Source organism: Durio zibethinus, chromosome 4 (assembly GCF_047325235.1).
Source record: "Durio zibethinus cultivar Kanyao isolate XHJ-2024 chromosome 4, ASM4732523v1, whole genome shotgun sequence".
Lineage (NCBI taxonomy): Eukaryota > Viridiplantae > Streptophyta > Magnoliopsida > Malvales > Malvaceae > Durio > Durio zibethinus.
Window position 1 is genome coordinate 37233330 of NC_143165.1, and position 16637 is coordinate 37249966.

The following is a 16637-nucleotide window of genomic DNA, read 5'->3' on the forward strand; positions in this document are numbered from 1 at the left end:
TGGCTAGGTGAATTGGCCACCTATTAAAATATATCCTTTTAATGAAATCTTAAAATTAATTACAATTTATTAAGAAGATAATTTTAGGGTTTGCGCAACGGTCTAGGTTCGAGAGTCGGTTACGTGTGAAAAAATATTAACACCCCCACAGTGCCCGTTTAAAAACGGTACCACTTAGTTACGTGTTATCCTTTGATTTTAATAAAAAATAATCTTATTTTCGGTGTTTGAAAAATAATTTTCTTGAGTTTTTCATTTATTGAGAATTGGTTTTTATATTTATATATTATTCGAGAAAAATAAATTAAAACTTTTTTATTGAAATAATTCTTAAAATGTTCCAGTACGTTGGTAACATTAGAAGAACTCTTTCTCATATAGAGATTTCTTAAGCATCACTTTTCCGAATACCTTAAAATCTTATCTTCGGAGGCTCAAATTTATTTTTCATAAATGAACTATGCAATGATGTAATACAAATGATAATATGTTAATACAAACATTTTATTTTTGTTTAAAAATTTTATTAATTGATTTCATTTTTAGTTAAATTTTTGAAGAAAAAAAAAGGAATTTTATTTTATTAAAGCTTTTTTATAAGTATTTCAATACAAAGGCTGAGCATATTATAGCAACCGAAGCAGGTAAAGAAATGTTTTAGATGAAATATTTTCTTCTTGAATTGGGGTTGAATTAGAAATAGTATGTGGTATTTTATGATAGATAGAGTGTTTTAGATTTGAGTAAGAATGCCATGTACCATGCTAAAATAAAGCACATTGATGTTAGATATCACTGGTTATGTTCAATGATTAAGGAATAGCAGATGTTGTTGAAAAAAGTCTATACTGATAAGAATGTAATAGATATGTTGACTAAGATACTTTCCAAGGAGAAGTTTGAGCTTTGCACTAACTTGGCCAAAATGAGTTCCTTGGCTAAAGTAAATTCTAAATGAAACTACTATAGTGATGAATCTCCTCCTAATGGGGTTGAAAGGGGAGATTGTTAAGAAAATGGGGTTCAGCCTTATGTAATTTAGGTTTGGACTAATCAAAGGCCATAAGCCTTAGTCTTTCTTTTTACACAGAGCCCTAGCTATTTAATAAAATGAGGTGATGCTGTTTTAAGATGGTGTCACAAAACCAAGAAGAGAAAGAAAAAGAACTAGAAAAAATAGAAAGAAAAAAGAGAAGGGAAAGTTGGTTAAACAGAAGTCGATTCGTGGTTCGATTGAGCTAAAACTTTATTAGTAGGTTTATGATTCAGAGTTCTACATTATGAATGATGAAGATCAGGTTTGAACCTTTCTAGGAACAAATCCAGAGTGTATTTATTGAGTCACCTATTTGGTGAGATTTCTCCAATGGTCTCTTTAGTTATTGATTAGCTCTAGTTTTAGTAAGAAAATAACTTTGTATATCCATTATTTGATAGTGGAGATTTTTTTTGTGGTCAATGATTTTTCCTTCTACACTGAAAGGTTTTTCATGTAAATCTTAGTGTGCTTTATTTTTCTTATATTTTTTATTATTGATTATTATCTATTGCTGTGGGTTTATTGCGATATATTGCTTCTGTATTATTGTGATTATTGCTTCGGGCCTGACACTAGAGTAGCAATTACAAAGGCATTTAGTTACTCTCACTTAGCAGTTGATAGGGTAATCAACTACTCAGTCAGTTGCTCCCTCCTTCATTCAAATGCTTTTTCTATATTTTCAAACATTATTTTTTAATATACATACACACTAAATGATTGTAAAAGAATATTTCACTTTAATAATCTTTTGAAAAATGTATCTTTAGTAATACATACAACACCATGTAAGCCAATTTTTAGTGATAGTTCGCTCATGTGATTCATATGAAATGGAAAAAACACCTTATTGATCACCTTGGTCTAAGATGAATTCTGATGATGCTTCATTTTGGTAAATCTTGGATGGATAAGTGGTGTTGTATGTTTCCATATATGGGTGAAGTTGTTACTATTCTTCCTTTAAATCTTGACTTGTCTTTTGGTAAATTCCAAGCAAAAATTAGGTCTTTTTAATAAGTAAAGCTATTTAATGCTTTCATAGAGATTGAAATAGATGTCTGATCAATTTGCTTTCTTCTCATTAAGTTGTACATTAACCTTAGCCGTAGGCAATCCTCTTAATTTGATTATCTTCAGCTTTTTACATTTTTTTTGGTCTAGAAGCATGACATGTATTTAAGAGATTTTTCAAGACATGTGATGACTTTATTAAAATGAAAATGATATATGATTACTCTATATTTTCAGATGAGGTGGCTATTAAAAAAATGGAGGGTTATACCCATGGGCTAAACTTGACATATTAATTACCAGTTCTAACTCTTATTTGGTCAAGAATGAAATAGGTTGGATCCTAATTTATATAAGGTCTACTAGATAGTTTGTATGACTTTTTGGGTCTACTTCATTAAAAAAGTTTGATGATGATCTAATCATCCCTTTCATCATTGGAACCAGCTTAGAGAAATCTATATAACCCTATATAAAAGGTATTTTTTAAGGGATCTGGGTATAACATGTGGGTTTTTTTCTTTCTTTAATGTTGCTCTTTCTCATTCTTTTCATTCTTTTATCACTCTTCTATGTTTGATCCATAGAAAGATAAAAAAGTTTCTTTTGACACGTGTTTTTTTTTTCTATTTTTGTATTTGACAGGTGTAGTTCCTTATATATAATTTTGTCTACATGCTTATGCTTGTATAACACCTGTTAAAGAAAGGACATAAAAGAGATTTTTTAAAATGTTAAGGTTATTTGGTTGGAAAATATAGGAAGAAAGGTCTATAAACATAGGGATAAAGTTGAAAGGGAATAGGTAGAGAAAAAATTGCATATAAAAAAAGAAATATGAAGGATGGAAAGAGTTGGTGTCCTACTTATTTCCCATTTTTTCTTTCTATTGGGATTTTTCTTTGTTGTTTTTCTACCTTTTAGTTTATAGATATTTCCTTTTCTATTTTGATATTTCATTTATTATCTGAAAAAATTTGTTTACTAATATAAAATTTTGGTGAATTTAAATTTTGATAATTTTTTTGGTGATTTTTTACAAGTTCTAAATTGGAGTTAAGAATACACAATTTTAGGTATGTTTTATATTATGACTTTACAATTGATATTTTTGCTTGACCTACATGCTATGTGTTCATTAGTTTTTTTTTTTAATTTTCTTTTATTGCAAAAAAAAAAAAGAGAAAAATAAACAGTAATGAAAAGAAAAGTGCATAAAAAGAGAGGAGTGAAGTTTGAATAAAAAAAATAATAGCAAATGAGAAAATAAGAGAAAAGGCGAAAAAGAGATGGAGCAAAAAGAAAGAGAAAAAAAGAATAGCGAAAAGGAAACCTTATTTGGCCTTCATGCCATATCTTTAGCATGGATTTAAGAGGTATGTTTTGCTAATTTTCTAATTTTTGTTTACTAAAACAAGAATTGAAATATTTCTCTTTTTTTTTTTTCCTTAATGAACATTAAATTTCATTTACAATGAAACAAAAAAAAAATGAATTTTTATTGCGTTTGGTTTTTGTTTTTAGATGTGAACGTGGTGAATTCTTTGAGTGAATTTGAAAGGTAGCTTTAAAAGCTTAGTCATTTAAAATGAAAAAAAAATTGAGTTTAGTTTTTGTATTTTAGATGTGAATATAATGAAATTTTTAATTGAATATGAAAGGTAACTTTAAAAGCTTAGTTCCATGGGTGAGCATCTATAATTGGCAAAGGTTTTATCTAATGATTGACAATGGTGGTTTATGGACTAAATAATCCCTTTATTTTTTAAAAATAATTATTCTTCAATTTTCTAACTACTGTGAAAGATTTTAAAAAGTGATGAGAAGACACACAACAAAATGTAAGTTTTTTAAATACTTTTTTGGTACCAACAATATACAACTTGCATTTAAGGTTTGCTTAATTTGTTCTTTTATCATTGGCTGCGATATTAGTGTTTGTTACGACCACTTTGTAGACTTATGAAAAGCTTGGTCATGAGCTATTTTACTTATCCATTTTTTTTAAAATTTTGAACCCTTTAAAACTTTATCTAATAGTTTGTAGTAAGAATTTTTAAGATATGTTAAAAAAGATTAACAACCTGACGATTTAGAAAGGAATTTAAGTTGTTAAAGTTTCAAAAAGCCAAAATGTTTAAGGAAAAAAAAAAGAATTCTACCTATTGCATTGGATCTCAGGAGTTGTGTTATTAATCTAATTGATAAAAATGCTGTCACCAGATTGGTAGAATGTTCAAAACCAGCAATTCAATATCTAAATATCATTTAGTGTATATTAATTCCACCAGATTGGTAGAATGTTCAAAACCAGCAATTCATTATCTAAATATCATTTAGTGTATATTAATTCTAATAAATTTAGCCATAGTTTAATGAGATAGCTTTTTCAAAGGATTTAGTTTATGCTTGAAAGAAACAAAAAAAGGAATTACATAGTTTATTTCTTAAATTTGATTATCAAAGTGAAGAGTTTAGAACATGTGCCCTATTTTTATGAATTTTAGGTATTAGCAAAATATTACCAACAACATTAGCTGCTGCTATGAATGATTTTTAGAATCTACAAGTATAAGATAGATAGGGATATGTAATTTTGCTATCATGATTTTAAATTATTATTTTTTATTATTGCTAGAGATTTGTTTCATGGTATTATATCCTTATAGTATTATCTTAGTGCTTATGTAATCTTTAAGTAAAAAAGGTAAGGTACATTTGATATCATTCTTGAGTTTTATTGATATGAAAAAGTCTTATCATATTTTAATTTATTTTGATTTATGAATCTTATGCAAATTAGTTAGTTTGGTGGGTTATAGCAGAGGAGGTGCATGCCTTGTTTATGCATTGGAGGATTTCTTAGAAAATCTCCAAAGCATTTTTTCTTTGTGCTATAGTGGTGCCTAATTGTTAGAAACATTTCCACGTGTTTGCTAAAGATCTTTTTTTATGATGCTTGGCTAGTAATAATTGTTCATCAAGTTATTACACCATTAATAACTAGAACCAAATCCAATTCAATTCCACGTTAGGTTTTTAATTTATGTTTGGTTTTATAATCAATTTTTATATAATTGTTTTCTAAGAATTTTTTAGTACCTATGAATTTGGGATCAATTCATAATTTTGTATATTTATAATTTATGAGTCAAAGTTAATAAATATGTTTGTGTGGTTAATTATTAGGTTTTTAATAAAGTTTCAATTTTGATTTGATTGTTATAAACTTTAATAAATGGTAGTAAATATTATTTGAAAGATACAAGCTTGGATTGTAATATGAATTGTTTGTGCTGAGCTCCGACTTGAGAGCAATCTTGTAAATATATAAGAAAAGAACGATTAGAGACAAAGGTATGGGGTGTTCCTTGCATTTGCACTCTAATGCGTAAGTCATTAAGGATCAAGTAAAAAAGGAGATGAAAAAGTCAGAAGGAGAGAAAGGTATAAGTTTTTTTTTTTAACCTAGCTTCATAGTAATTAAGTCTTTGTATTTATAGGCAAGGTGAGAGGGACAAAAAAGGGGCAATTAGGACAGAGTCGAGTTTAGGTGGCACTAGAGATGTCAGATCGACTCGACACATTAGGTCAACACAAATGATTAAGATACCTTTGGTTGTCTACTAGAGACTAAGAGAGGAGAAAATACACTATGCCTTTTTTACCATTATATGCCCCTAACACTCTATCCTCCCATCAAGCGGTTTGAGTATCATATCACTAAAATTTGTTACTGACATCTTTGGTACGGAGCAAGTGGTTGCATATTTTATTGAAGGCTGACGTTTAGAGGGAGGTCGGTTCTAAATGACGACTAGCTTTGAGTCATGGTGTGACTTGGTGGTTATTTAATTTCATGTGTGTATTTTAGGATAGGTGCATAATCGATTTAAAGGTTATCGAAGTGACAATTGTCTAGGGTGATTTAAGAATATGGTCGGTGTTCACATGGCCATGGTGAGAGTTATGTTTTTTTTTTTTTTTAAATTAGGCTTGAACCTTTATTTTAAACCTTGGGAGTGAATCAGGCTCTTGACTTACCTTTGATAGTCTTTATAGTTTGCTTTGCCCTTTAGCTCACTCATCATGTCTTTGGGGATCACACTAAGCTTAATAAAGAATTAGAAGTTGTTCTTCCTATGTTTTGAAAAATAAAAAGCCAATAAAGATGGTGAGTTCAAGGTTGAGGCTTGGAAAATAAGAAGTATGCCTGGTTCTTTTGTGGATGCATCAGTGGCCCTATAAAATTTTAGATTTTACATGTAGGGAGAGTTTGTTATCGACGCTCACAGGTTGACCTCTTCGAAAGTAATAAACAATACAAAGTATTATGGTAGGTTTGAGGTAACCTCATCGAATTTTATTTTGAGTTGATGTTTCATCTAACTATTAGCTTGGTTTTATAAATATGGCTGAAGCTGGAAAAGACTTCAACATCACCCTATACCAACTTGCCTTGAAACTTAAGAGGAGAAAAAAATCTAGCTAGAGGCCCTGTTGAGTGGGAGAGATAAAGTGGTTAGCATAACTATACCCTATGTTCCTTCAGGTCAGAAGTTAAAGGCTTGAGCAAGTCAAAACCTATCCTCCGCATTAGCACCAATGCCACCCCTCAGCCAAAAATCCATCAGTAGATGTGTTATTTACTTTTTTCAAGAACTTCGAGGCTAAGATGCTGAGACCTGGCTCGAAGAGGATAACTGTGGGGTTAGAGTTTGCTTTAACAGATAAGCTCATCTCCAATCCCGATATTGCTAGAAGGTTCTGCAAAGTCATAGTTATTCCTCTTGATGAATACCTCATTACCTCAGCTTGGTTTTTTTCTACTATTTTTGTATTTATTTTTTTAAGTTTAAGGTCTTTCCTTACAGTCTAAAAGAAGTTTCCACCTCAGCCTATAGAGAACGGCAGTCGAACCTTCCATTATACTTATCTTGTAATAGGTTATATGTTGAAGGTTGAGAGAGATATCACTATCGTTGTTTAAGAGCATAAAAAAAGCTTAAAAATATTGAGCAACATTAGATCGAGCTTTACTACGTCCCACAAGAAAGAGGTAGAGTTGAGAAGGAAAATAAATAACCTGGCAGCAAAGCTGGAGGCCATCTTAGTGGATAAAGCTTCAGTAGAATTGATGAAAAATAGGCTGAGTTGAAACTAAATGATACTCATACTAAAATTACAAGGATGAGGTTTGTGCTAGAGGCTCAAAACAAAAAAGAAGAGGAGCTACAAGTAAAGGCTATGAAGGAGTACAAGGTCTCCAATGAATATCTCTGAGTAATGGTAGAGTTCTCTAAAAAGAATATTTTTAGTGCCTTCCAACTAGCCAAGGAAAATGTACAATTTAAATTCTTCTATTTCAACTTCAACCTATCTAATATTGATATCAACAATATCATATTAAAGTCTATTTCAAATTAGCCCAATGAGTAGGAGGAAGAATATAAGAAATAGATGAAGATCAGGCCCTGAAAAAAGAGTTTGAGGCCATCATAAGGATAGAAGAGGAAAAGATGAATGTTATTGAAGCTGAGGTCATTTCTCCCATTACCATTAATAAGAGCACTTCTCAAACTGCTGTTGATAAGACTCCCACTACTGTTATTGATGAATGAATTTGATGTATTTTTATTTTTTTTTTGTAAACTTTTTGACTTTGAAGTCAATTTTTTTTGAAGACTTCCCATACTTCAACTAATGTACTTAGTTACGTTGGAATAGAAAAGAAAATTTTTTAAGTTTCAGCTCATTTTACTGTTGTTTCTTTTTTATTTGTATTAGTTCGAGAATGGTTTACCGATCCATAGGTAAATAATTAGATTGTGAACTTGTATAGTTGTTTTAGGTCAGATTAATGTAACTACAAGTTCTAAGCTGGATTTTTTCAAATGACTTCAGATCACTTATAGACAAACTTACTAAAGATAATTCCATGTGTGAGTTCACTTAAAACTGATCTAATGATAATAGATCTTTAATTACATTTTATATCCTCCAGACAAAATAACTCCAGTGCGAGCTCGTTTTGCTTTATTCATTGACGAGGTCTAGGTTGGCCCTAAATATCTTTTTATTTTTCTCTTTTGATGCCAATTCAACTCTTAAACTTGATAAGCCAATCTCAACTGGCACTATGGCTTCTGTTATAAAAGTCAAATGAAAAGGGGTTTCACCAGTAAAGACCTTCATAGTTATCATAAGGCCCATATAACTCTTAGTAGCTTATTGGTCTATTCCCCTTTTGCTATGTCAAGTCTCGTTTTGTTTTGATCTACTGGTAATCAATTTGATTTATATTTCACATACTTGGGGTGGCAGTGCCATTTACAAAATAGTATAAGTGTAAGCTCGATTTATACTGAGCTACTAATAATAAACCTTTAGGTTGTCTACATTCCCCGTTTTTAGGATAACATCGCCATTAAGGTTTTGTAATTTTTAGGTTGCATCATGGATGACTTCCTTAACAACATATGGTTTTTCCCATGTTGGGGCTAACTTGCCACCTCGATCATCTACCCTTGAGGCTTCTATTTTTTTAAGTACCAGGTCACCCTTTTTGATGTGTTTACGTTAAACCCTCTTATTATAATAATTGGCTACCTTTTATTGGTAGGTTACAATTCGGGTCAAGGCTATGTTCCTTTATTCTTTGACGAGGTTTAAGTTGGCCCTAAGTGTCTTTTCATTTTTCTCTTTTGATGCCAATTCAACTCTTAAACTTGATAAACCAATCTTAACTTGCACTACAGCTTCTGTTCCAAAAGTCAAATGAAAAGAGGTTTCACCAATAAAGACCTTCATAGTTATCCTTAGGGCCTATAGAACTCTTAGTAGCTTATTAGTTTATTTCATTTTTGCTATGTTGAGTCTCTTTTTTAAAGCTTCTAGTATTATCTTATTTGTAGCTTCAACCTACCTATTAGATTAAAGGTTGGCAACCAATGTGAATCTGAGGTCGATATGAAGATTTGAGCATCATTCTCTGAACCTTGGATTATTAAATTGTTTGCCATTGTTTGTTATTATGGACCGAGGTAGCTCGAATCTGTAAACTATGTTTTACCACACAAACTTCTCAACTTATGTTTTCATGGTAGTGGCCAGGGTTTTAGCTTCTAACTATTTTATGAAGTAATCTATTACTACTAAGACAAATCTCTTCTGACCTATGGTCGAGGTGAATGATTTGAGGATGTTTATCCTTCATTGCATGAAAGGCCATGGGCTAATGATAGAAGTGAGCTTAGTTGAGGAGAGATGTTGCACTTAGGTAAACCTTTGACATTTATCACATTTTTTCACCAATTCAGTTGCATCCCTTCTAATAGTGGACCAATAGTAGCCCTGCCTCAGCATTTTATAGGCCAAAGGCTGAGATCCAAGGTAATTTTCATATATTCTTTCGTGTATTTCTCATAGGACATACTTTGCCTTCTTTTTATCAACACACTTCAAAGAAGGTAGATTGAAAGATTTTCTGTACAACTTTTCTTTGATCATCATGTATCGGGGTGCCTTAGCCTAGACTCTCTCATTGGGTAACATTTTTATAGTTAGGTATGTCTTGATTGGTGTCATTCAAGTTTATTTCTCTGTGATCTATCTAAGTAGCTTGTCTTTGATGCTTTTATGCATTAGTTCCTCTATTAAAACTTGGTCCGGGCTTCCCATTGTTGCTCTTGAAGCTAACTTAGATAGTGAATTTGCTAATGAGTTTTTTAACCTTGGTATCTTTTTCACCTCAGCTTTTTTAAAACCAGCTATTAAAACCAGTGTTTTGTTAATGTACTTTCAAATTTCATCTTTTTGAGCTTCGAATTCTTTATTTACCTGACCAACCACCAGTTGGGAGTCACTATAAATGATTATGTGTTGAGCATTCAGCTCGGTTGCCAACTTTAGACTAGTTATCAGGGCATGATATTTCACTTCATTATTGAATGCCCTGAACTTAAATCTTAAGGTATATCGTTACTGTAGCCCTTCTAGATTGATCAAAATGAGGTTGGCTCTTCCCACTGGCTTGTACTAGATTCATCGATAAATAGTTTCAATTGTCATTATTTGAGGTTTTTTTTTTTATTATCCCTCCAGTTATGCTAAGGTGAACTTTACTGTGAAATTAGCCAGCACTTGTGATTTTAATACCAATTTGGATAAAAAATATAGATCAAATTCATTGAGTTTTACTACCCATTTGATTAGTCTTCTTGATATTTTAGGCTTTTGTAAGACCTATCTTAGTGGTTGATCCATCAAGACGTGGATCGTGTGGGTCTGAAAGTATGACCTAAGTTTTTTGGCTGAAGTAACCATGGCATATGTCAATTTTTCAATACTATTGTAGTTAACTTTAGGCTCTATCAATACTTTGCTTACAAAATAGATTGGTTGTTGCTTTCTCTCTTCTTCTTGGACTAAGACTGAGCTAACAGCTTAATCCATGTTGGCTAAGTACAAGTATAGTCTTTCACCAATATTCGATTTTGACAGGATAGACGTGAAGGGTAAGAACTCTTTAAGTTCATGGAAACTTTTTTGGCATTAAAGAATCTATATGAAGTTAGAGACATTTCTGAGAGTTTTGAGGAATGATAGACATCATTCTATCTATCTGGACATAAATCGATTGAGCACGGCTATTCTGCCTATTAGCCTCTATACCTCTTTCATCGAGGTCAGCACTTTCATTTCTAGGATTGCCTAAACCTTCTTAGGGTTTACCTCTATCCCTTTTTGGTTGATCATGTAGCCAAGAAACTTGCTTAATGTAACCTTAAAAGTACATTTGCTTGGGTTGAGTCTTATATTATACTTTCTTAAGGTGTTGAAAGTTTTTCTAAGGACTTCCAGATGCTCAATCAAACTTTTTCTCTTGACTATCATGTTATCTACATACACTTCTATATTATAATTGATCTGGTCTTTAAATACTTTATTGATCAGCCTCTAGTAGGTTGCTTTTATATTTTTTAATCCGAAAGGCATGATTTTATAGCAGTAAAGGCTTTTTTCGATAATAAAAGCTATTTTATCCTTATTTTCTTTTAACATTTTAATCTGACTATAACTGGAGTAAGCATTCATGAAGTTGAGAAGGCCGTGCTTAACACTATCATCCACTAGCCAATTCGTGCTAGGGAGGAAGAAGTTGTGCTTTGGACAAGCCTTATTTAGGTTGGTAAAGTCCATGCACATCTTTTATTTTTTGCTATGTTTTTTTGACTATAACCATATTGGCAATCCATTCAGGGTAGTAGATCTCCATGATAAAGCCAACTCGTAATAATTTGTTGACTTTTTTCTCGATGGCCTATTATTTTTTTTGGGATGAAAGTTCTTTTCTTTTCCCAAACTGGTTTGACCTTAAAATTAGTATGTAATTTGTAGACCATTACTTCGATATCAATCCTGGGCATATCGAATGGTGTCTAGGCAAATAGGTCGGTATTGTCTTTTATAAGTTGAATCAATTGGTCCTTATGTTGGAGCTTGACTTTGATTTGTATATGTTTTTAAAGAGTATTATTCTAAAACAAAATTGTCAAGAGGTCCTCAACTAGTTTGAGTCGATTTTCATCCGAATCCAATCTTTGATTGATTATCTTTTTTTGTTCTATTTGGTCGATATCATTTCCTATGAAAATAGGTCCTGACGTGATGATCAATATATTGAACAACTTGTTAAGTGTATTAATAGAAGTGAAGTGTACTCTTCATTTAATGTTTTGTTTGGCCAGTGTGTTAGCTCGATCCAAGTAATATTAACTTTTTACGTCGGCTTAAGAGTAAAAGTTTGGTCACTTTTATTATTGTCTTAAAAAATTCAAAAAATAAAAAAAGTTAAACTTCTGTGGAGCTTAAGAGCATATAGTGGATTAAGAGTTCACTTTTATGAGATCGACTTTACGTTCTATGCTTTTGTTGTCGATTTTTTACTCCTTGTTAGCTTTTTGTGTCGATTTCTTTTATTGATCGAGTTGCTTGTCTGTTTCTCAATCCTACATTTTATCATTATAACATAATATTATCGTGCTATGGATTGGTCTCTCCAAACTTTTTCAACTCCTGTAAATGTAGAGAATTTCACTTTCAAGTGTGGAGTTGAGCCTATGAGTCGCATGACAAATTGGCTAGATTAGCCTAATATCATGTTGTAGGCAGAGGGAATATCTATCACTATGAATTCCATGATCGAGGTGATCATTTTTGGCCTCGTTCCCAGAGAGATCGAGAGTTTGATGGTTCTTTTTAGTGGCATTTGTTCATTTCAAAACCCAACTAGTGTTGTGGTGTCGACTTCAACTAATATTCATTGATCTTTATTTTTTTAAAATAGCCATAGTATTGTCAGTCAAACTCCCATTGTCAAATAGGATTCTTTTGACCACATAGTTGTATACCAGGGTTGTGATCACTATGGCATCATCATGTGAGTGTTGGATCCCCTCTAGATCTTTTAAACTGAATGAGATTGACTCATCTCTCTAGTCTTTTTCTTTCTTAGCCGTTGTGCCTATTGCCATTACGGAGCCTGGGTTGAATTTTTTTTTGTTGAGGTGAAGCTGCATTCTATGATCATGTTAATCACCTAGCTAATCGATCTACTATTGTCAATTTAGCCTTTTTTTTTATTTATCTCTTCCCCTTGAGCATCATTTTTTTATTGATTTGATTTTCTCTTTTTGCCCATGGTGGGCATTCTGTTGTCATTTCTGTAGACCCTTCTAAGTTGGTCTTGTCTTTTCTGCCTAACAAACTTTTTCAATTGACATTGACTAATCAGAGCTTTAATATCATTTTTTAGGTCAACATAATATTCTGTATTATGGTCGATGTCTTAGTGGAAAGCGCATCTTTTGATTGAATCTCGCATTGTATTCTGTTTTAGTGGCTTTGGCCATTTGAAAGCGGGATTTCTTTTGATTTGTATCAAAATCCTCTCACAGGAGGTATTTAGTACAGTGTAGCTTTTATCTTTGCTGGGGCTTCTAACCCTTTGTTGTCTTTTTTTTTAGGAAAGGATTGTAGAATTCTTTTCCATTTTTACGATCAAGGAAGGTGATGAGTCTTTCTCACCTTAATCGCTAAAGAGGGGGGATAGGCCTCTTTCACCTCAATTTGTTTTCATTGTAGCTTCAATATTGATATATTTATTTGTTATTAGCAAGATGTTGATCAGAATTTTTGATGGTTCCAACAATAATGTCAACTATAAGTGGTGCTTCTTATCATTGAGTCCACTAGTCAATGCAACACCAGTGGCCGTCTGTTTTAGGTCTTTGACCTATATGGCTTATGTGTTAAAATGCATAATATAACTTTTTAAAATTTCATTTCACCCTTGATGAATTGACATCAGGCTTAGGGTTATTTTCTTAGCTTTTTGGTTACTCATGAATTGAGACAAGAATAAGTGACTGAGCTATTTGAAAGTGGTGATTGACCTCGGCTCTAGACTACTATACCAAGACCGAGCTGTGCCTTTCAAAGTGGTGGCCAGACCCTTGCATATTAAAGTCTCGTTTGCCCCTTGTATCATTATGTTAGTTCTATAAAGTTTTAAATGATCAAAGGGGTCAGAAGTATCATCATATGTTTCCAAGGTTGGCATTTTAAATCCTTTAGAAGGCATGGCTCTATCGATCTCTTAGGTAAAATGTGAGGTCTCCCAAAATTTGAGCTCATCCTCAAATGCTACTGGCTTTGTTTTCAACCCTTTCTCCATGGTCTGTATTTGAGCTTCCAAATCTTTGTTCGGGTGGGTTCATAGTTTGTTTGTTTGAACTTTTGAGTTGTAGCATGTGTAGAATTGTAGTTAGGGCAGTGATAGGTTAGATTGGTGTGCTTTTTGTTTCTGAAGGCTGATGAGGCTTTTGCCTCTTCGTAGCTCGGTTGTCTAACAATAGCTTCTCAGTTTGGTGTGACTATGTCTAGAACTTTGAAGACTTATGGTGGGGTTATAGTTTGGAGCATCTATTTGAAGGCTTGTATTTGCTCAGTTAGGGCTTAAAATTGCTTCATGGTTGGCCTAGCTTATGGTTAAGCTAGGTGGACAGAATATTGATTTTGGTGAGTTTTTGTTTTAGCTGGAGTGATTGTCTCTCCTTCCTCTTGAGTTTTTTTTTTTTTTTTGGGTGGCATTGTTTTGTGCTTGGCTATTATGAAAATGTTAGGCTTCTACCCGACGAGCCAAATGTTTTAACCGAGCTTCGACTTGAGGGTAGTCCTGTAAATACAAAAGAGAAGAACAGTTAAAGATAAAGGTTGAGGGTGCATTTGCATTCCAATGTGCAAGTCAGTAAAGATCAAGTTGGAAAGGAGATGAGAAAATAAGAATGAGAGAAAAAGTATAAATTTTTTTTTTAACCTGACTTCACGGTGCTTGAATCTTTGTATTTATAGGCAAGGTGAGAAGACAAAAAAGAAAAATAGGACAGGGTCGAGCTGAGGTGGTACTGAAAATTTTAGATCGATTTAATATGTCAAATCAGTACAAATAATCAAAATACCCCTAATTATTTGTTAGAGACTAAGATAAAAGAAAAGATCACTATACTTTTTTTATTATTATATGTCCTTAACATGAATTATTGAGATATGTATGATTTTGCTGTGTAAGTTAGATATTGGCATACAGCTGGCTTTGATATTTTTATTGTTGATATTACTTTTGTTGCTTTGTTCCTGTTATTCTGTAACAGATTTGTAAAGCCGTAAACTTTAACTTATTATCTTATTTAAAAAATTTACATAAAATTATATGAATCTTTAATTTTTATATCAAATTATCCAGATCTCGAAGTGAAGCACGGGTTATCATCGTCGTGCCATTAAAAGCTGATGGCTGCCCAATTGATGGAAAATGCTTTAAGCAAAATAACCTTCACCAGTGGGGGACATGAAAAGAGAGCAAAAAACTACTTTCAATATCTCTAGTATCCTAATAATGCTAATAGTAGTATATTTATCCATGGCCCAAGTGTCAGGAACTTGCTGCACGCCTCCATGAATCGATGCTTGTAACATGCCTACAAACAACTGATAAAACATAATTCTTATTCTCTTATAATGTTCAGAATGAGCAATTTTATTACTACTTAATTTCCTTTTACCATGCAATAATTAAAGTTTTTTGTTGACTAGCTTGAAGGCCGAGAAAAGGTTCTATGCAAAGAAAAAAGAGGTTTATATATTCAATGGACTAATTAATCAAATTTTGTAGCATGAATATTATAGCTTGAGATTAATTGAGTCCAAATTAAATCTATAATCCCTTTGATGAAAATATTTGTATTTTTTATTGATTAGAAGGCTAAAAAGAGAGGCTTATCAGGCATATGTATTTAAAATTGATTACAAGGCAAGAGCTTTGCAATATTTTTAATTCCAACAATGATCATCGATCCTGACAGTTATTTAAGTTCAGCTCTATCTGGATCTTCATGCGGTATTATGAAAGCTCTTGTCTTCGTAATTTTACTTGGTTACTTAGCTGCTGCCTTCCCTCCCGATGCCTACCAATAATCCATAAAAAAAGAGAATTATAAATCACGCAAAACAACATCAACGACGACGACGACGATAACAACAACAACAAAAACAACAACAATAACAAATTAAATAACAACAATAAGAAGTAACAAATTAAACAACAATAATAATAATAATAATAATAATAATAATAAACAAATTAATCAGTATCAAATGTAGAAAATTATTAACCATGCAACTATTATTATTAATATTATCTCTATTTTTTTGGAATATTGAAGCAATGCAAGTAACTCAAAGTACATGCACCTCCCGAATCCCAAGGTAGGAAAGTGAAAATTGATCAAAATATGGTATCAGAATTGATGTCAATAAATACATGTAGAAATATAATAAAAAACAAAACCTTCTTTTTAGTCTCCCGAGGTTTCTGCTCCGTTTTCTTAGGGGCGGGCTTGGAGGCGGCAGCTTTGGGTGCGCTGCTGCTGGGTTTGGTGGGCTCCTTCTTGGCCTGCCCCGACGCCGAGGATTGAGTGACAACAGGTTTCTCAGCCTTGAGTGATGCCATTGATCTTCTTTCTACGCTAGGAATGAATCAGATTCAGAGGTAATGTTAATTAGTTCTACCCTTAAATATTGTTGGCCTAGCACAAACTAAACCAAGCACACTCAAATTTATAGTTGAGACTTACCCTCGATGATTAGTAGCACTGGGAATAAGTATCAACCGATGTAGCTATCGCTAGTGTCTAGTGAGTTTATGCTTAGGGAATAGAATAAAAGAAGTGGAGAGGAAGGCATGGTTCATGCTTGTAGTTGTATGTATCAGATACCTTGCTTGGGCATATTTCCCTGACATTAATATTAATGGATGCTTATTCCAATTAACTTGACAAGGCAAAGTGGCTATCCGGATTAGTGAGGACACGAGGGCTTGTACTAATCATCCAATTGTCACCGTTGACTAAGATTTTATACCATTAACATGTGTGGAGTCTAATTATTAGTATGAAATTAATTATTTTTACGTAAAATAAAAATGAGAATCATGATGAAATTAATTAATGCCTTTTTTATCATT

General features: G+C 32.4%; 1 long non-coding RNA gene across 1 annotated transcript; it reads right to left on the minus strand.

Annotated features, from left to right (window-relative positions):
* Window positions 1–15339: 15339 nt before the first annotated feature.
* Window positions 15340–16205, minus strand: LOC149519404 (uncharacterized). The gene is made up of 2 exons (XR_016341866.1): window positions 15963–16205; window positions 15340–15579 (listed from the first exon to the last, which is right to left on the minus strand). It is a non-coding gene; the product is annotated as an uncharacterized LOC149519404 (long non-coding RNA).
* Window positions 16206–16637: the final 432 nt, after the last annotated feature.